We start from the raw sequence: 22,330 nt of genomic DNA, 5'->3' as shown, positions 1-22,330 counted from the left end.
GCCACTAATTTCTTTAACACAACTAGCGATTTTTAGGTAATAGCAGGCTCAGTTTTAAAGCTAGAGTGAAGATACTGGTATCATATGAAACTACAAAAACCTAAGGAATCCATTGGTAAATAATGCTCCAAACTTGCGCTCAATTTTGACGAGGAAAAACTGGAAGGGCCATTTTCAAAGGGGTCCTTTGACTTCAACATATGTGAATGAAAATGGGTTCTATGGGTACTCACGAGTCTCCCCTTTACAGACATGCCAACCTTATGATAATCACATGCAGTTTTGAGCAAGTCATAGTCAAGTCAGCACACTGACAGCTGTTGTTGCCTGAGGACTTGAGTTTGCAATGTTATGATTTGAGCAAATGTATTTATGCTAAATGCAGTACATATGAGGGTCTCTGGACAATATTTGTCACTGTGTTGTTAATTGGTTTCCGATAATAGACATACATTTACATTAAGCAAGCCTATTTGTCCACTCCCTGTTGATAAGAGTATTAAATACTTAACAAATCTCCCTTTAAGGTACATTTTGCACAGATAAAAAATGTGCGATTAACTAGCGTTTAATCTCGATTAAGTATGGACAATCATGCGATTAATCACAATTAAATATTTTAATCGATTGACAGCCCTAATTTAATGTTTTCCTAAGCAAAAGTCACCCATTATGACAAAAGTGGAGTCAGATATGGAGGAAAACATTGAATCCTTCCTAAATTTAAACTATGTAGATTGGTCATCTGTCCCCATATTGACCACTAGTAGCACTAAAGAGCAATGTTTTTTTAAGATTGGGTCCCCATTCTGTTAGTATCCCATGCATGAGTGCACATGGCGATGCAGTCCTGTCAATGGTTTCAAAGTATTTCAGTGAACATTTCAGGCACATTTGAGATGTGTTTTAGTTTGTTTTCGTGCTTGATTTTTTTATGGCTCTGATGGAATTGGCCTGGTAGGATTTTATCAGCTACACTCCCACGAACTGCAAAGCGATCCTCTGTGGCGCTTTTAACTTTGATACACAAAACAGGCTGAGGGCCACTTAAACATTACTACCTCAGTTGGACTGTCAAGTACAGCCTCATTGTTAAAACACCAGAGAAGGAGGAAATCAAGCCCTTGAGGCAAAAGCTTCATATGGCACCGTGTTGAAATTCAGTTTTTGATTTAGCCCTGTAATAAACTCCCTGAAAAATCTGGACTGCTTTGTAGTCTGACCCACCATAAGGAGGGACACATTTGCTTTCTGTTCTATTCATGCCATGTACGCGGGTGAGGGGGATGCTTGCCAAAAACAGCCGGCCCTTCGAGGGAGGTATCTGACTGGTGCTTCAACTTTTTTCTTCTCCAAACTTAGATGAATACTAAAGGTTGCATGAAAAAAAAAAAAGTATTTTTGTCGGTAAAGAAATAAAAGAGAAGTCTTTACAGACAGATGACTACATGACTTGTGGTACATGTTTCACTGGAGTTACTAATTCATAAGCAGCACGTACTGGACCACATGCTGCGTATTAATAAGTGCAGGTGCTTTTCACATAATCTTTTCGTCAATCACAGTGTTTGTAGGCTACACTGTTCAAGAGCTGATAGCTCATCCAATCAGTCATCTAAAATGACCACCCCAATACAAAAGGCACATACACAGATTCTGCAAACAATCCCGTAAAAGAAGAAATTGCTCATTGTGTATTTAGGTGATTGACTGAGAAATTGATTTCAAGTGGATGCAAGGTCTGAATACAAAGGAGGCAAGCTGATATAAAGTCATTTCTTTCATCTCTCTAGAAGCGCAGAGTACTGTATCTGAGCGATTCCGAGCTCACAGTGCAGCTGTGAGTTCATACTGTACCCAACTGGGACTAGTTCAAACATGATGGCCTTCACCTGCTATCTCTCTACTTGCCTTGAACATCAAGATTACAGAGCTCAAAGTAATGAAAGTGGGAAAGTCAAACGCCCCTGGAGTGCACCGTGCCGTGCAGTGCTATTTTCCCAACTATCTTTCTTTTAAACAAAGTCTGCTCTTCTTTTGTTCGGTGTCTGCCTCTCCTCTCTTTGTACACCTTCATTAGCTTTAATAGATTCCCATTCATTTCATACTGCTTCTCCTGTGAGCACAGCGGCATATGTATCCTCATTTTACCGGCTTGTGTTGCACTTTGGTTCCCATAGAAACCAGTCACCCAATGGTGTTGAGGGTAGAACACCTCTGTAAGTGTCTTGAAAGTGGACTGGTAATAGATTCTACTGTCTGAGCAGTCTCTGTTTATTACTGAGTTCCTTAGTAATAGACATAATTGCATAATTGCAAGTAATCAGCACATACATAGGCCGTTTGTTACGCAGTACAGGCAGCGATACAATGGGGCTGCCATATTTGGATGTTTTGTATCACGTGATCTGTGTGGACCTGTGAAATTTTAGCACAATAGAAAATATAGCCAACAGCGTGCATGAAAACAGTGGAAGTGCATATTTCCTTTGCGTAACTCTAAACACATGATCTGTCTGTGCCTTGCTGTACACCACTCTATTGAGCATCTTAGATTACATACATCAGAGTAGATCATAAAACATGTTCTTGCAAAAGATAATTGTGGATAGTTAGTTCTTCCGTACCCTGAGGTGACATGAACTAATACAATGGCTGAACTCTGAACACACTTATGTACATCAAGGTTTCATTTAGCCAGAACATCTAAAGGACCACGCCATCTGCTGTGGGTAGTTTGCCTTTATGCAATTAATTTCATACACACACATTTCACCATTTCTACTTTGCTAAGTCACGAAAGGTCGTATAGAATAAGCAAACTTGTTGGAACCATTCAAAAATGTGTGCCAGAAAGGTTGCATTTCTAGGCCTACTTCTGAATGTGTATTCATAGAAGTTCAAGGTGTGGTCCTATCAGAGATTTTCAGACACGACTGGAAACACAAATACATTTTTTAATACAGCAGAATAATTTCTGCACTCTGACAGTGAAACATTTGTTATTGATCCGCTCCTTTATGAACTAAAATTCCAGTAATATGTATTCAGCAAGACAGAATCAAGACCAGTTTTGATCCAACCTAATAATAACGTGGCCTATTTAGCCTTTACAGCTGACAATGACCTTTATTTTTTTTCTTCTTTAACTTTACCCTCTCTCTTTGTCTTGCTATCTATCTCCCTATAACTCTAAGTGACTGAGCATGGGGTGAATTTAATGATTTGATGTTAACAGTGAAATGGGTCCTTGGGAGCTTCAACAGCTGAAAAGAGCGACCATTTGGCCGGCGGACTTGCTTGCCTCAGCACTTCGAGGCACACGTTTAAATGTTCGGCTTTCACCCGGAATGGCCCACAAGAGGGACGCCTGAAGGGGGTTGGGTTGGGAGGCTTGATGCAGAGGTCCTGGGGAATTGCATGGTCATTCATCACATTAATGAGTCGTGTCACTTTATTTACAAAAAATGGAGACTTTTTTTTCCCATGGATGGTCCGCACTATCATGATGCGGCATTCTGTTAATGTTGGCTGAAGTTAATCGAAAAAGGCAATGTAAGAATTAATCTACAGTAGCCCAGGTAGCCAGCCGAGTCGGGCTGATTGCAGCTGAATATCGCTCGGTTGTATTCTGACACCAGGGGTCCACATTTGGCTCGGTTTTCAGCATGCAGACATGGGGCGATTTGGGCACGGAATCAGCTCCAGTTATTAGCACTTGGGCAAGCTTTGGGCCAAAGGCGGCCCATTCATCACACCTGCGGCATTAGTCTGTGCAGCCAGCTGTGCCACATTTAGGTCATGGTTGGTCCAGGCAATTTTGGCTGAGTTGGGCATGTAAAAGTCTTGGGGTGTTTGGTTTGTATACAGAAACTGCTATTGTTTGTTTTGCTGTAACGTTGATATTTTTACTATTTCAGTCAGATAAATTAACCATTTATAGAAAACCATTATATATTTAGATTTGATGGAAAAGGCTCTGCTCGTTCATAACATTTACTGTAGTAGCTCAACCTTTCGCTCATAGTAGCAGTTCATTGAAGTTATACATAGCTAACACCCCGCATGGGTGGTAAAAGGTTAAGGTGTTAGATCCAATCCTGCCTGTGGATAAACACAAAATGGCCTTGGTATACTGTTTAAAGGGTAACTTAAGTATTTTTAGACATGGGCCCTATTTTTAAGTGGCTAATAGGGAAAACAATTTCTGAAGTTGGTCCAGTATTGAAGGATAACACATAACTGGCAGCAGAGAAATGAGCTGCAAGGACAAGTGAGCAGCATCAATGTAATGTTACAATCACAAAAGTGCTTGTTTTTGCCACTGACAAGCTCAGATTGTTATTATAAGTGTCTGGCAACATTATGGAAATGACCCTGAAGAGAAATTAAACTTTACCTTTCGCTTGATCCGGTCTGTTTGTTACTGAGTGTTGCTTAATTTTGCTATGAAATTTGAATATCTGTAGACTCAAATAAATACAAGTGGCCATTGCATTCAAAGACCTCATCCACATTGTTGAAATCATGTAACTATTCAGCCGTGACATTGAACATATTTTCTATAACACTAAGCTACGCTTGGCTCTCATGTTTACACCATGGATGTATTCCACTATTCCACCGGCAACACGTCACTTGCCAGATTTCATAACGAGACTTCTCCTTGAGCGAGACTCTTTCCATAATGTCAGACACTTATAATAACAATCAGAGCCTGCCATGGCAAAAAACAAGCACTTTTAGTGGACGTAAATGACGGTGCAAGCTTGCCCCAATAGCACCATATTGTAGCCCGGAAGCAGCTGCCGTCTACAGCGTTCTCCCTCAATACTGGACCAATTTCAGAAATTGTTGTCCCTATTAGACAGTTTGACACGAAACAGGGTCCGAGTTGAAAAAGTTACCCTTTAAGCACAAAGTCAAATCCAGTTCTGCAACTACAAGCTACTGTTCATATCATGTTGGTGTACTATTATCACTTGCTTCCTCCCACACTTGGGTTGCCTCATGAAAGCTCTGATACAGACAGGGCAGGGAGATTTAAATAGGGGTGTGAGGAAGGATATTGGAACTATATGACATTTTTCTTTGCCTAGAAAATCCAAATCTGCGATATTACCATTTCAGGGGTGAACGGATTTAAAGCACGATGGACTGATAAATTTCAGGACAGGGTGAAATAGATGAATCTCAAGTTATTTACCCTTTTTAATTGGAAATGTCTGTCACAGGGCAGCAAGCCGAGTCCCCTTCCAAGCCATTATCTGTCTGCCTTGATCTTCTGCAGGTATTTTATGGAGAGTGATGTGCTGAGTGTCAACGGAAGCTATTGAATTTATTCCTGTTGGATTTTTAGAGGCTTAAAAATACAAATGCTGAGGAGTGAAAAAAGCTTGCAAAAGGTCAGTTTGTTAATCACATCACTGCATTTACTGTTGCGCAGATTCACAGATGACGACTGACGTGGTTTTACTGACAGAAAAGCCAAATACTTTAATTTACTTTTAAGCTAAACTCTTAAATTTGACAACCCCCGTGGTTTTTATATGATTAATCTGTCACCAGTTGAGCTTCAAATTTACTTTTGTGACTAGCTAACTAGGAAGAACTGTTATTCCTTAACAGGGGTCGGAGCTGTGTTTTCAGTAGACTTAAACAAGGTTCCCTTTAGCAAGCCCTTGGGTTCCACTTCATAATTGCTCCCCAGGGCCCTGTCAATAGTTTCTACCTGCTCTTGAGCTCTCATTCCCAGGCTGTCATCCTTGCTCACTGCCTGTCTGGGCCCCTGAGTGACACAGTAGCGTCACAGGATGAGCTCTGTTGAAGGATATCTCTGGCTCCAAAGGAGGACACCACTGGGACACGGCCAGCCCAGTTGATGATGTCACACTGTGACAGCGGCGACTACTTGAGCTCAAAACTGTTGGATTCGGCCTGCCCAGGGACTGCTAGTGTTTATCGCGTATGTGTATTGAAATGCTCACTAAAATAGGATCCAAATGCACATCCAGGGAATCTGCCAAACATAATATTCTTTGCAGAGGCTGTTTTGCTGTAAGCACGGAACATTCTTGGACTACACTTCGACTACGCTGAGAATCCTCGCACAAAGAACCGAATGTGCATTCTGTACCCACAAACAATTCAATGGTCTCATCGCTTATTCATACAGCACTGAGTCTTGACAGCAGCGTTTTCTGTGCTAACAAAAAAAAAAAATTACAACAGCCAAGTCACTGTAGTCTGAATTTGTCACAGCAAAAAAGACAGCCGACAAACCCGCGGTTTAAGCTCTAGTAGTAATATAAACGTTATCTACCTCTGAAGCAGTCGCTGATGTGTTTTGACCATGACAGTACTAAAAGCAACACTTTTGTTTCAGTCCTTCCACCCATGCAAACATGGATCTCTTGTGACTGCACATTGGCTGCCTGTCCACAGTATCTAGCAGCAGCACATAAAGGCTCATTTGCACCATCTGCCAGTGGAGGTGACAGGGGCAACTCAAGTGCCAAGGGGCTATTGAAAAAAAAAACCTACAGCTGCCACAATCTACCTGTTCTTCTGCTTTGCTCTCTATGGAATATGTCTTGGTTAAATTGGTCTTTAGGTGGCTTTTGAAGGCCACTGCTGATGAAAGACTGAGACATTGTGTGCTTGCACACAGTCACAGCAGGGATTAGCACTCGTTAGCTAATGTTCTGAGCTGTTTGCGGTGACAGGAGGTTGTGGGAAAGGTCTGCTTTACTTAAAGTGTGACTTTGACGGCTTTACTGTATAGTGAAGCTAAATGGGCAGTATTTCCGGGCGGAATGGTTTTTAGCCACACTAAAGGTGTGGATGAAGTATCTCAACAACTATTGAGTGATTGCTATGCAATCCTGCACATCCATTCATTGCCCTGGCAGGATGAATCCTAATGACTTTGGTTATCCCCTAACTTTTCTTCGAGCACCACCAAGTGGTGAAATGTCTCAACAACTATCATATGGATTGCTATAAAATTTGGTACAGATCATAGACTGTATATGAAGTGGACGTAGCCACCGTGATGTCATCCATTGGTTTGTTGACTGCCGTTTTGAAGCCTCAAGTTCGGCATTTTGTCCGTCGCCATCTTGGTGTTTGGCCCTCACCATCTTGTTTTTTTTTCAACTAGAAGTGAACCAAGAGGGTAGAGTTAAGTACAAGTGAATGCTGAATAAAGCATTTTTAGGCAACCAAAATTTTACAATTAACTTTCAAGAACTGAAAACACTGCGAAAGACGAAAACACGGACAACACCCAGACCAGACAATGCCGTTGTAGCAAACTGTCAATCACAAGGTAGCCACGCCCTAAAGCATACCCTGCTTTATGGTCTATTTGACTCTAAATGGGACCATAATTTACGAAATTAACTTCACGTTGTATTGAAGAGGAATTGAAACTAGCGATTGAGACCATAAACTCATATTTACAATGTTTACTGAGGTAATAAATCAAGTGAGAAGTAGGGTGATTTTCTCATGAACAATTGGACTTCTTTTTGCAACCAGAGGGGTCGCCACCTGCTGGCTAATATGACTTCGGTGATCTCCTGAATTTTCCTCTAGCGCCACCATGATGTTGCCATTTGTTAAAATGCCTCAACAACTGCTGAGTTTATTGTCATGAATTCATGTCACCAACAAGATGAATTACAAAGACTTTGGTGATCACCTGACTTTTCATGTAGCGCCACCATCAGGTCAAAATGTCAAATACTTTCATTTATGACGAAAATACCTGCAAAACTAATTGCGTTCCCATATTCATCATTGTGAGCATGCTCATATGCTGACACTAGTATTTAGGTCAAAGCACCATTATGTCTAAGTACAGTCTCACAGAGCCGCTAGCATGGCTGTAGATTCTTATTCTTGTTGTGTTGAGATTCCTCAGTGGACTGATTTCAGTGCAGAATTTGATACAGCTGTCACATCTTTAATTCATTTGAACTCTGATTGTCCGTGTCAGAGAAGAACATATTCGTGAACTTGCAGATGCACAACTAGACAGTTGTAGACAAATATTGGTATGCCGACCCTCTTCGTAAACCGCTGATGAAGCGAAGGATTCCACTTTGATGGTAATTTGATCATGGACATTCTTGGACAGGGATGTTTCATGAGGGTTGATTCTGTCCCTTCACATCCCTCTCAGGACTTCCCACTTCCAGCAACTTCCTAACAAAGTTAGTGATCGTTGGTGCAATGTGTCATGCTTCTGACGGCTTGATTGTTTCTGTGTTTTCACATGCAGAGGAGCGGAGAGAAAAAGAGAGCTTCATGTGTTGCTCAAGGTCCTTTTAGATACTCCCCATCCCACATCTCCCTGCACAATTAATTTTATCTTTGGGGTATTATCAAGAGGGAGCCTGGCAAAGCAGCATGACAGAAAAACGGCCCAGAACCCCGAGGCCCAGGGTGGGAATTAATCTGTTTGACAAGATCTCTCACAAACGATTTGCCTGGCTTTCCTTCAGTCGGATGTTGCCACTACCCTGCATATCTGAAGGGGTGAAGAATAAGCATGTTTCGAACATAATGCGGCTGAATCGACTCAAAACGTTGAAGTGAGCAGTGACGGGGTGTTGTTGATGTGCTGGAAAAGCAAGGAAAAGATGCAGCCTTTACAGGTGTTGGGTGTTAGAACAACCTTTTGTGGTGTGCATGTTAAGTGAGCTTTGTTCAAATCAACCATGCAGCCGTAATAATGAATTCTTATCATGGCCAGCTGACATTATTTTCTCCACAAAGCAGAATTTAGTTGTGAATCAAGCTCCCAAAAACGGTTAGCCTTGTTCTACTCACGCTTTCAAAACTATTGACATCAAGCAGACGGTTGATGCATTATCTGGGATGCAGAAAATTAATCAAAGTAATGATTGAATAATTATCTCAAGTGCAATTAATTAAACATGCCAATGAACTCATCTTGAACAGCTGTCCTAGCTTCACCACTTAATCACTTGTGAGAATTACCAAACACAAATGGAGGACGCCGAGTGCATGCAATAATCTCTGCAAAGTGCATTGTTTACAAACAGTAATTAATATCACACCGTGTATTAGCAGGCTAAGTGACTGCAGTGCACTTCCATAATTGTACCAGAGAGAGTTGGGTTTCTTCCCCACTCTTCAGTGCCTCAGACACCTCTTGTTAAGACAGATTATAAGACATGAGTGCGGACATTATAGACCACATTCCAAAAAATTCAACACAGATTTACTGTGTTTTCGATTCCCTATTTTGTGGGGACCACAGTGCCTTATTAAAATGCCCAAAACACACCATCAGTCATTGCAAAATCTATAATTTAACCTACCGAATGTCCTGGACACCATTAACCTGATAATTCATGCTCAACTCAATTTCTACCCACATACTGTAAAGTGGATTTATTTTATGTTTCTGGCTTAGGATGTGAAATAGATCCCACTATATTTGTTGGCAAAGAACTGCCTAAAAAGTGTCAGTGAGCTCCCTTAGTGTCTCTTGAAGGGATAGTTTTTACCACGCCGATGTGGGTGTCTGTGGCATTCTACGATGAGGTAATTTCGGGCATCACATATACGGCTTTCATGGTCCGCAGAGCCTGACAGTCAGAGCGGACTCCAGGAAATGGTCTGTGCGGTTCTGACATATGAGGGATCTATCTCGGACAGACTAGCGTCTGGAAACAGGAATGAAGATTGACAACGAGTGGCACAGGGCAACAGACAGCCTAAAAATGACAAAAACAGTCACTAACACTTCATATATGGTCGGTTATGTGTTAAAGTTTCGGTATACCGATTACAATAATACTGCAGATCTAGTTCAGCACAATGGATTGCTGTATTATGACACACATTATTATAATATCAGTGATTACATGCACTTATTATAGCTTACATGAAATGGTGCTATTATCCTAAGAATATAAAACCATTGTATGATTCTGAATAGGAGAAAGGATAATTAGCATATTCATTATGATTTTAATATCTTTCACAGTACTGTACATTTCAACTAGGACCGTGCCATCAGAGCACTATAGTAATTAAAATAAGCTTAGTGCAAACTGTGTGCCTCACTGCTTCCCCCCCCACCCCCCCTTCTGAACTTCAAAATTCACATGTATAATGACAACATAGAAAATGCCTCAGAGGCAAGGTAAGAGATAATAAAATACAGCAGTGGTGGTCTTTTACTGCCAGACAAAGGTTACCTTTTAATTAAGATAAAGTGCATTCTCTCTGTGTACATAATGTACAGAATGGGTACATGAATTAAAAAAGAACAAAATGACTGTCTAGGGACATCGCGCGGCATACAAATAATCACCTACCTGTGAAGGCTCATATTGAGGACCTATTATGCTAATTTTCAGGTGCATACTTGTAATTTGGGTTTCTACTAGAACATGTTTACATGCTTTATAGTTCAGTAGGCAGAATATTTTTGGCATCATTGGGCAAAAATTCCATAATATTCTTTCAGCATATTGTAATTCAAGTGTTCTGAGATAACTAGACTTCTGAACTTCCTCATGGCTCTGTTTTCAGGCTTTAAAAAATATTGCCCGTGAGGGGAGACTTTGGCCGATCACAGGTCATTTCAGAGAGAACGTTCCTATTGGCTGTGCTCCGACTGGTGGGCGGTGCTTGGTATTTCCTCAACTGATCTCAACATGGCTGGCCGGTCACATACTTTCTCATTTTACAGCTAAACAGTACACTACAAGATGTTTCTGAAAACATCTGAGGCGAGAAATAGGCATTACAGCAACAGAATCTCGATTCATCGTTTGATCGGAGTTTGCGAGTGATTGACAGCTGCTCAGAGATGATAATAGTCCAGCTCGGCTCTGATTGGTTGTTTTCCTCCGGTCTGTAAAATCTTGCAGATGCCATTAGGATCACCGGAGGACACAGCTGCACATGATTTTTTTTTCAAATTACCTGTCTCACGCACTACTGTCAGGATATAGTGAGCATTTAATAAAAATAACTTTTTTTAATCATACTTGCTCTAATTCTACGCACTGGCAACACATTTAAGGAAAGGAAAAAAGCACGAGAGGTCCTCCTTAAGTGTAATTCATGGAAGTGCATAGAGACTCTTAAAAAGACTTTATTTAAAGGGGTAAAATTAAAAGTTGTTGGTAAGATGAGGGTACACAGTCTTTTATTCTATCATGACATTTCAGTTTTCTTGCAAGAGCATTTCAACTGAAGAATAAACACTTGATTACCATAACACAGAGCTTGGACACTGGGCATCGAATCTGCATTTTGAGCAACAGTTTCTTGGAATAAAATGTCACCCACTTTATCAATTAATGTGTGGAAAAGCAATTATCTTGAATTGTGTCTGTCTTAAGAACCGTGGACATCAATGGAAAAGGAAATGTGCAATGAAGGAATGCGAAAGGCCTTAATCGTTCTTGTGTTGTCGCAACGAAAATTGTTGACGCCGTTGCAGTTTCATCTTTTCTCCTTTGTTGCTTTTCTGCTGCTTATTTTTCTGTCCGTCTTTGTATTTGTGTATTTACGTCACGCTAGCATAATATTCTTAATAGCTTCAAGAATTGCAGATTTTGAAAAAACTAAATTTAAAGTACACATTCATTTTGCTGCTCGTCGCAAGCAAAACATGCAGTCACTTTGATCATTTTATTGTTTGTCCAAGCAGAGTGCTTTGTTGGAATCGATTTCCCTCCAGTATAATTGGTGTCATGCCTGGTTTGGCTAAATAAGCCATTACACCAGCTCTGGCAAACTAAAAGGGCAGTGCTGACACTTTGCTTAAGAATATACTGAGCAATTACATTGACAAAAAAAGGTTTTAGGGCATTATGCTGTACAGAGCTCTCGGAACAATTTATGGTAGTATTAATAGGAATTACTCAGTTAGTCGAGATATGTCAGTTATCTAATCAAGTCTGTGATTTTAAGGTTATCGGGTGCATTATATACAATGTCGACCATGTTATTTGTTATTCCTGCTCTAGCTTTTCCAGTCGAGCATGGTTCATGTAACATTCAGATCATGAATGGCAATAACATTTGCTTTTACCAAATCCTGCAATATGTCATCTCGCTTTAACGTGTGTGTTTTTAGTTGACTTTTACTGTAATTGAAGCGCATTACCCAAAACTGGGTTCACCTCTGATCATTCAGTCACGCGCAGTGAAAGTCTGTAAAACCCCAATTCACTGTCAGCTATCCAGAGGAGCTTAATGTATTTTTGTTAACAGAAAAGTACAAGGTTAAAAGGTTAATATCTGGCAGTGACTACAATTCTCTATGCTATTGTATCACAGCATCCCTCCCTCCCCCCTCTCGCTCTCTCATTCGCTCTTCCACAATTGTGTTATTGTGCGAGTGCACACACACACAGATGCACACACACTCCCGGTACTCTCTCTCCTCCATTCAGTGTACAGCACACAGCAGAGCCATCCATCCAGACCCGTAGACCATGAAATTAGGTTAAGACGTAAGGCTGTGAATGACACAGGTGTGGATACAAATGAGAACATCCGAATGAAGAAGTACAGATCCAAGACGGCTGATACTGTAGTCGTTATAGGCATTCCGAATTATATTTCACAGCCTCCTCCTTTCGTTTTATTTAGCCCACTTTTCCTGCTGTGTATTAGTGGTCAAGACAGGGCATTAGCATACATGCTGGGAAGCTGTGTGTAAGGATATTAGGAGCTCTGTCATATTCCAAATCTCATTTCCCATAGAAAACTTTAAAGTCGCTCAAGCTTGTCTGCACTCCTCTGCTCCCCTGTATAAATCAGAGCATTTCCTTTCTTGCTTTTTCCTTTTTTGAATATATTCAGATATTCAATTCTGCAGTCGTGTTCTTTTTTAATAATTCCCCTCCATGTACGACTAAGATTTAACGAATGACAAGCACAATGGCAATCATTGCTGCTCCTTTTTTACAACGATGTTAATGTACTAACTGTATCGCCAGACAGAACTCTGGTATTGGACACATCTGCTAAACCCAGAATTCAATGACAATGTTCTTTGCCTTATACTCAACATTTTTTTAAATGAATTATTCCCACAATATACTGTATTTGGTTACAGTTAGGCAAGTAAAACTAAAGATTGTGAAATGTATTGATTGAAAGCCAATAGTAATTGTTGGTTGTACACTAAATGTGAACTCAAGCTTAAACACTGATGACATGTTTAGAATTTAGAAATTCTTAGAACGATAATCCTGGCAAAAACATTTTTTGTTACCTGTTCTTACAGGTGTTCAATACAGAATTCAGAGCATATCTATTGCCTCCACACGGTTCACTGTATGAGAGCAGTGTCGACTCACGTGCACTAAAATGCATGCACGGTCGGCCCTGCTATGTAAACCAAGCACAGAGAAGCTTGGATTACAACACACACAGAGGGAGAGTGACTTCATTCTCTGCTCAGGTAGACATTACCCCACTATATCTTTACTTAGCAAATATTTATTTGCTGCAATATTAATGCCCTGAATTTTGAATTTAGCACCTTTAAGTCATAAAAACAGGAGAGAAATAAGTTAGATCAGACTTAGAAAATGGATCACCAGATTTGTTTTTTCACTTGCCGCTCAGGGCTTCCGTAGAGATAGCAGCAAGTAAGTTTGACAAAACATTTTAAGCGGTAATGGCAGAACATTTGTCTTTAACCCAAAAAACCCCATGCTCATTGTAAAGCTAATAATTGTAATTGCTGACTGCTTTTTTAAGGTGCAAAGTTCTGGCAAAAATGTGTTACCTTCGTAGAGGAGATATGTAACCAATTTGTATAGAAAAAAAATATGAATCATACATTACGTCTATTGCCATCCATACTTGTATCAAAACAGTCCATGCAAATTGATCACAGTGAAAATGTCATTGGATTTAATATGAATGTGGGATGATTCAGTGCTGTGTGAAACATGACAGCTAACATTTCACAGTTAAAATTTTAATTTTCAGATTAATTCAGCTTTTGTACCACTCAATAACGAAGATTGGTAATTTATTAAGTGAAAATGATTTCTCAAAGTGGGATAAACTGCAGGTTGATAGAGGTATAGAGAGGCACAGTACATTCACTGTGGTCTGACTATCCCAAATGTTGGCTGTTGATGATCATGCCAGTGGATTGAGAGTACTGCATTACGAAAGAAGTCATGACCAATTGGATAAAGATGATTACATAAAGGCAAGTCAATTAAGGTGTGTTTTCGGGAGTGATTTAAAACAGTGGTAGGGATTTGGCAAGGCTAGGCTCCAAGCTGCACAGGCCTTTCCAAAAAGCATTGATGGCAGACACCCAATCAATCCAGACTTTGGTGCAGCCAGCCATAATAGAGTTTGTTCTGTGTATAATGGAGAAGTGAAGCTCTTCTCTCGTTGTTCCCATCTTTTTTTATTTTACCAGAAAGAATCTGACAAGACAAACAATCACAGTGTTGTTAAACCATCAGATTCATCATCAAACTGCTGTAGAAAAGGGCCATGGCTTTTGAAAGCAACCACATCTAGAGCTGGTAATGTGATAGCGCCATATTGACTATTGCTTTTACTATAATAGGTATTGACCTGTGCATCAGCGAGGATCTGCTGATGTCTGCAGTCCTTCAAATCCCACTGAGTTCAAACATGAAAAGTTTCTACTCCAATCACCATAGGCCTACATTGATACAAAAGACTGCTGAGCAGTTAAAAGGGAATGAAATATGTGCAATGGTGAATGTGATATCAGCTGAATCGGATTTTGATTGATAGGCCCTTTGGGGCCATGTGGGGTGCATGAAAGAGAGAGTCAAGAATGAATTTGCCAACTAATGACCCTTTCTGTTTTTGAATTATGTTTAACCTGGGTATTCAAGATAGCGTGACAGGGAGAATGAAGGGGTGGAGGTGTGAGTGGAATTGGAATGCCAATCAAGGAAAACAAACGCTATACACTACAGCTCAGGTTTAACTAATTACGTAGGAAGCCTTCAGTACACTCAAACTGTGCTATTATACAGTATAAACAAAGATGCATGAAAGGGAAAATTTCCCAACTTGTATGTGGATGTCCGCCGCCGGCTATATCCTCTTGCACGACTAATGCAGCCGCAGCCTTGGCCTCTGTCCGCTGCATTTCTGCAGTATCCGAGTCAGCCAAAACACTGTTCTCATATGTTGGGATGCCATATTATCTGTTGGAAAAGTAGCTAGTTTGCAACACAAGCGAATAGAACAAGAAGTTCTGTTTTTGAGAGGCATCTAGAGCAAGCGCGCCCCGTGGCTTCCCAAGCTGAAATAGCCTGTAGTTCTTCCTCGCCTCCAACTACGTCAGTGTCACGTCAAATGACGGCGCTGGACGCGGAAAGATCAACAGATTTGTGCAGCTGCAAACCCCGCTTTCTCGGTCAATATAGCACATACTGAGGAATGTATTGCTTCAATCAACTACATTTACCATCAGCACTGATTGGACAGCCACATAAATGGTGGCAAATTTCCCTTTGACAACATAGCTCTATTCATAGTCAGTTAATATGAAATGAATAGACTTAAGTGGCAAATCAGTGTGTTAACTCTACTTGTCTGCACACACACATAATACATAAGCACTTGTGGGATGCCAAAGGGTCAAGTGGTTTTCAGTGCGTGCTATGAAAAGTCCTGACGCTAGCTAATATTTCCTGATGTGTTCTTTTTATTTGCATCCTGGGTGCTGCCTCAGCCAGCTCCTATTGTCAGAGCTTTCTATTTGAATGTCAACACTATTATTACAGCAGGTGATGCAACAGCAGGTGTCTCTCTGCCTGTCTGTCTCGTATCCTCCGTCTGTCTTCCTGTGTCTTTGTGCCTCTCTCTCTCTCTCTCTCTCTCTCTCTCTCTCTCTCAGCCTCTACTGCTTTCCTTCCCTCAGTTTTGTTTAACAGCTATCATTATGTGTCTGCCAAATGGAATCCACTTGGAATCCACTATTTCTACCCTTTGCAAGCATCTCTATTTTTCTCGGCTTGACGTTCTACCACTCTTTCCATCTCACTCTGACTGTAATGGGTGAAACGGAGAAAGCTCCTTGTTGCCGTCTTGCCTCTCTTTTCCTATTGTTTACAGCCGAAGTCTTGACAGTGTTGCTTCAGACTAGCTCGGGGAAAATGGACACTTTGACATTTCACACCCTGAAATGTGGCAGCGCATGGTATTACTAGTAAACACTGTTCATTACCGCCTTGACAGCTGATGACCAAGATGCAACCCTCCCGCACCTGCCTCTGCCAAGACTGCACGCAAACAGGACTTTCTAACTTCAAGATGTTGAGAGCGATCAAAGCTGAGAGGCTCTGCGCTTTTCTATTTTCTTATCCTGTGCTCTTCTGTCTCCTTGTCCTTACTTTCAACCATGTAATCAAGTGCACTTTATTGCTGTCATGTCTGCATAGGTCTGACTATATTTTCAACCCGGGCTTCGTTGATGTTGAGAGACTTCAGACGTTTGGAAATGGGATGAGGAAGATGATAGATTACCTTTTAGAACAGAGAGAATGGCTAAATAAATAGATTATGAATTTAAGAATTTGACCTGTAGATGTAGTTTTGTAATAAGGGTGCTATCTGAACAGTAGCAGAAAATGATGAATGAAAATGGTTAGCATCGCAAAGTCTAAATTTCCTGTCAAAAGCAATGGAGGATGAGTCAATCATTTTGCGCCTATCTATGTCAGTAAGCTTTCTATTTGAATTACTTGTGAAATGTTTCATGAGCTTGTAAAATTGAATAGTAAAACTGTAAAAAATGATCTCATATCTTTTGAGTATGTGCTCTACCAAATGATTAGGGCTCCAGCTGCAATTATGATACGGCTCTAAAACGACTCATTCTTATATTGTACACAGAATATAATTTAGCTTCAGGTCACATGCTCCTGTACTTCCTTATTCAAACCGAATTGCTCATTCATTAAGGCACTGCATTCCTTCAGTTTGTCCAGTATGTCATTTGAAGTCAGCATAGATCTGGCAAGCACACTTTAATGAATCTGAAGTGGTCTGGATTGCTTAGAGACTATCACTCCTTCATTATTTACAAGAGGGAGTAAGGTGATTTCATTTTCTTATACATTTTAATCTGCCCCTCCGCTAAGGTGCACAGCTGTTTGCTATGCTTACAGGGACACTGTGGCCTACAAAACACGGCCAAATGGTTCCCAACTTAATGAGATTTTATGGAAGTTTTAGTGAGATTGGTTTATATTATTTCTTTTTTACTTTTTTCCGAATTTGAGAGTTTGTAGAAAATATGACTGAATCAAGACTTATCACAATTTGAGGATAAGACCTGGTCTTGTTGTGGACTCATAGTTTCTGATTCAGCTTCTTACAGTTTAGAGTTAAGAATTGAAAACAATAATGTATCAGCATAATGCAAATACATAATGAAAATGCACGTATATGCAAACGAAAAAGGGAAGGACCCAGTATACTGCCTTGTGGTTCCCCTATAAACCAAGAGGGACAGATGGTTCAATTTTAACCAATCAAAGAGCAAAACGAGTGTTGTGATGAGTGTTGTAAAGTTGTTCAAACATTTGCTCTTGAAATGATCAGTTCAGAACCTTGTTGCAGTCGCCTGAATTGAAAACGAGAGTATTATGAGAGAATCTTCAACAAAAAGGAAATATTACTAAGTAGCAACAGAGATTTCTAACAAATCTAGTAGAACTGTACACCTGTGAAGTCTTGTACAAATATAATTTTCATTTAGAGTGGCCCAAAAGACTGTTGTGACTGTGTTTGAATTCCGTAGTAAATGATTTTCATATTGGAATGTCCATACATTAATTGAAACACATATTCTCTTGATCTGCATATTGATTTTCAGCTTGATTACATATTTTTTCCCATTAAGATGAGACATTTAATATCTGGATAATGCAATTCAATTTTCATTCTTCTAGTAAGGATTATTAACCATAGTTCATTAGACTTTGTCAATAGTATTGACGGTCGGCACAGATGTTGAAACCAAGGCCCCCCTATTGCAAGGCTCGAGCATAATATACACTGTATTAAGATTAAAAACATACAATAATCACAATGACACTTTGTGGAGGTTACACTACACTGTGCTTACACTATCGTATATACAAATCTGATGTCAAAATATCACGAGCGTTAATCATACAAATGGTAGATTTATGGGCGAGTTTTGAGATTTAAATAATATATTTGACCATGAATCACATGGCACTCATGAGCCAATGATGTAACCAATAACCAATCAACAAAGTGCATTGTTGGAATCATTCGTAGCCAAACATGATTCGGGGTCCCTGCAAGTACAGGATGTGGTCAGAGAGTGTGTGAATTTCCTATGGTGGTGATTATGAGAGTAGACAATTGGACAGCGGTTCAGCTTGCACCTCTGTTACATTCAAATTAGAAACAGGTGAATTGAGCATAATTATAGGTCCTCCGCAACATAGAATATAATATGAATGTCCAGTAATACTGAGGATCATAAACAACATGTCATTCATCTGTACAAATGACTCAATCATAGCTTTTATATATTGTATAAATAATAGGGCTGTCAAAGTTAATACGATAACGCGTTAACGCAAATTTGTTTTAACGCCACAAATTGTTTTAATACAGCAATGCGATTTGCGAATTGTAGTCGGATCAGTTTTAAAGTAAGAGTGAAGATATTTGTATCATAACTAGAAAACCTGTCGAAATGCTGTCGTTTTACCTTTAACATAATAGGCCTTCTCACAATCCTGATGTATTACATTCTGTGTCATCATAAATGCAGTTATTGAGAACAAAGACACAGTATGCAAAGAACATACACCGTATGAAAAAAAAGAAAGCCACAGGTTATTGCGTCTGTATGATTACCTGGTTAAATTAGCCTAGATTATGCAAATATCATATCATCTCACAGTCTTGGCCTTGAAACTATATGCCCATTCTGTGCCTATGCTATAAATGTTTGACATATGGGTTTCATCACTGTAGAGATATGGAATTCATTTTGGCACATCTAAGCATTTTAATGACAGTCACTAATATCATTCATATCTGCAGAATTTCCAGTTCACTGGCTGGATATTCTCATATCCGGTGGGACTGGGAACGCCACTTTTTCTTCCTAAAGAGGCAACAGCAATATTGCATGTCTTTTGAGTATATGCAAAGCATTTCCCATTTTCCTTCAACAGCGCTCACTCAGAGCAGCCGTGGCAAATATCATTAAATGCCCTGCTAACACCCTACCCCCTCTACACACTCACACATATACACAAACAAACACGCGTACAAAAACCGCCTCTCCCTTCTCTCTACCCATACTCATTTTCCCCCTTCTTTTTCTTCCCGGCTATCACTCAGTGGCAGTGCGCGAGGGAAAGGGAGTGCATTGATCTGCCAAAGTGAGCAGCCATTTCACAGGGCGAGTCTGCGCGGCGCTCCTGTCCCTGAATGGGAATTGCTCATTTCACCTGGCCGCCTCGCCTTTAGCAGACTAGTGGGAAGCCCCGCAAGAGAGGGACAGAGGGGAGGGGGGGGTGGGGAGCGCGGGAGTCAGGGTGCCCTGGTCAGGGCTTGGCAGGCGGCAGATAAGAGCTCCTCATGCTGCTCCTGCATCCACTTACCACTGCTGCTGGAGCTCAGCCTCTCTCTCTCTCTCTCTCTCTCTCTCTTTCTCTTTCTCTCTCTCTTTCTCTCTGTCTTTCACACACTCACATACGCATAGCTTTTCTCCACACATGTGAGGCACTAATAATAACTTTGGCGTTCTGGTGAGTCAGCCTTCTTTCCTCAGGCAAGGATAAAAGTAAAACATGGTGCCTTTATTGAGTCTGAAATCACTAACTGTGGAATTCCCTGAACAGGGCTTTAGCTCAGCCTGTATTGCATTCACTGCCAAGATGCCATGTGTCCACGAGATCTAATATTGTGTCCAAAGCAGGTGCTGATAGACTGATAAACAAGCCAGTAAACTATTTATGACATTCACATGGACAACATGCAGTATAGGAAATATGTAGTTCTGAAGATCAAAAGAGTTGTATCTGAATAACTTGGCTCATTTCCATCTCAATATGGACTATGTATTTTTTAGATTAATCATCGGGTGACTAAACTGAATGTTCAACATGTTCAAAAAATATGTGATGTTGCCAATTTCCGCTTTATTTCCAACGTTAGATATTTCATATACCAAACTTGTCTGTTTGTAATTAACTTTATATGCTTCCGATTTGTTTTGCCAAATTTTGCTCTGAAGGAAACGCAATAGTTGCCTTAACATGGCAAACTCAGACCCAACAGCTGACTGCCCCAAACTGCATGTGATTATCATAAAGTGGGCATGTCTATAAAGGAGAGACTCTAGAGCATTTTAAAGTCCAAAAGTCCAAATCTTTTGAAAAAAAGATAGATGTAATAATTTCCAAAATTCACAACATGCTTTTATCTAATACAATTAATTAATATTCTGCTTCAATCCATATTTGTTGGCGTTAAGCCTTTCAAAAACAACATTTTCACTGAGGCCAAAAAACTGTTTACTCTCCTGGTTGCTTCACACAAAGGGAGGCCCACACCTGTATTAACAGGGAAGTCTAGCAGCAAACCAACAGCACCATAAATTGCATTTATATTACCACGATAACAAATAATCTATTTTTTCCCCCATTTTTTTTTGGGTGATGACATTGTAAAATATGACGACAAATATTGTTATATTATATATATATTATATTATATATACATTGGTTGCAAATTGGTTCCAGATTACATACTGTATACATGTAATGCTTTGTATATTCACTTATACAATGGCAGCGAATGGAAGTTTGTTTTTTTGGTGCTCACTGAATTGAAAAATGGCATTTGAAAAAAATCCAAATCCATGTGTCCTTGTTAGTCTGGATAACTGAAATGAAAAGTCCATTCAGTTCCATTGTATTGAAGCAGAAATGGAAATGTCAGACACGGATATCACAAAACCAAAAGTATCGGCTTGGCTTGGTACCAGAATTAAGTGAAAGTATCCACTTCTTTTTTCTTGTAATTTGCATCTACAAACGTAATTTGTCATGATTGCTTAAGAATTTTTATTTTTTAATACATGACACTTCTTGCCTTTTACGAGATTTATGCTATCATGTCAACTAAATCCATTTCCGCCAAACTTAACTTGCATATAAGTGGAGCCTTCAGCCCTCCAGTATCTGACTGACTCACCTCTCCGGCAGTGACCCCCCCCTACCCCTCCACCTCCCCATCCTTCAAGTGTCCGAAACGCATTCCATCCAGCCACTTCATTCCCCTACTTCATCCTTCACGTGTTCTCAAATTTATTTCTCTCTCTATCTCTCCACCCTGGTCCTTCCCTCCCTCCATCTAGCCTATCTCTCTGCTGCTCTCCTTGCTCAGTGACAGTCTCATCACACTCTATCAATCAGGCTTGTGAGGCCCGGGCGCAGTGCAGCACAGCATCTCACAGTCCTAGTCTGGTCCCATCAGTGCCAGTCAGTCTCCCTCACTCTCTCAGTCACTTTAAAAAGGTTTAGGTTGCCAGATATAGTCTGTTTCCCCCACCCCGCCCCATCGCAGGTCAGGAGATGGGAGGGATTGAGCTGGAGTCGAGATTCAGCTTAGCACTTGATTTGATATCGCTTGACACATTCTCTTTCCTGTCTCGACACTCAAAATATAAAATTTAAACAAAGATGGATGTTTGGACACATGATCATCTGGAGCCCCTTTGCTTATAAATTTGAAAACATTAAAAAACGCAGCATGTGGGCGCCCTTGATGTGTCGCATGGGATTTAAGCAAATGGGAAATGATGCAAAACAGAGGTCAGAACATTCTTGTCCTACGCTCATCAGCTATTCTTTTCAGTCTCTTACCTGCCGCAGGCCTCATCCTGTGGTTGACGTCTCAGGAAAGAGAACTGCATAAATGAGAAAGACAGAGGGGAACAGGATAGGGATGAATAGCTTCATCAGCCTGTCTATGTGTGGAGTAAAAACCGGCCATTTCTGTACATTTATTACCAACAGCTTCATAAAAATAAAGCACCAATGAAGTTTACTGTACAGTATTTGCCATAAAAACTCTTATTGTGATGTTGTTCATTTAATTAGTTAATTACTCAGCACCATCACTGGACGTACACAATATATAAAGACATACAGGGTACTTGTATCGCAACCAAATTTCAGTTGAAGGAACAGAAAATTGCGTGTGCAGCAGAGAATGACTTAACCACAGTTATCGATTGGCTTTGTGAATT

General features: G+C 40.3%; 1 protein-coding gene across 47 annotated transcripts in view; it reads right to left on the bottom strand.

Annotated features, from left to right (window-relative positions):
- Positions 1-22,330, bottom strand: part of LOC119481487 (receptor-type tyrosine-protein phosphatase delta-like) — a 399,777-nt gene that overhangs the window by 201,170 nt on the left and 176,277 nt on the right. For all 47 annotated transcript variants that reach the window (XM_037758448.1, XM_037758464.1, XM_037758458.1 and 44 more), the window contains exon 7: positions 21,945-21,988. The gene's annotated coding sequence lies outside the window, so the exon portion shown is untranslated. The remainder of the gene's footprint in view (positions 1-21,944; positions 21,989-22,330) is intronic.

Source organism: Sebastes umbrosus, chromosome 22 (assembly GCF_015220745.1).
Source record: "Sebastes umbrosus isolate fSebUmb1 chromosome 22, fSebUmb1.pri, whole genome shotgun sequence".
Lineage (NCBI taxonomy): Eukaryota > Metazoa > Chordata > Actinopteri > Perciformes > Sebastidae > Sebastes > Sebastes umbrosus.
This window is presented reverse-complemented; position numbering and strand designations above follow the sequence as displayed.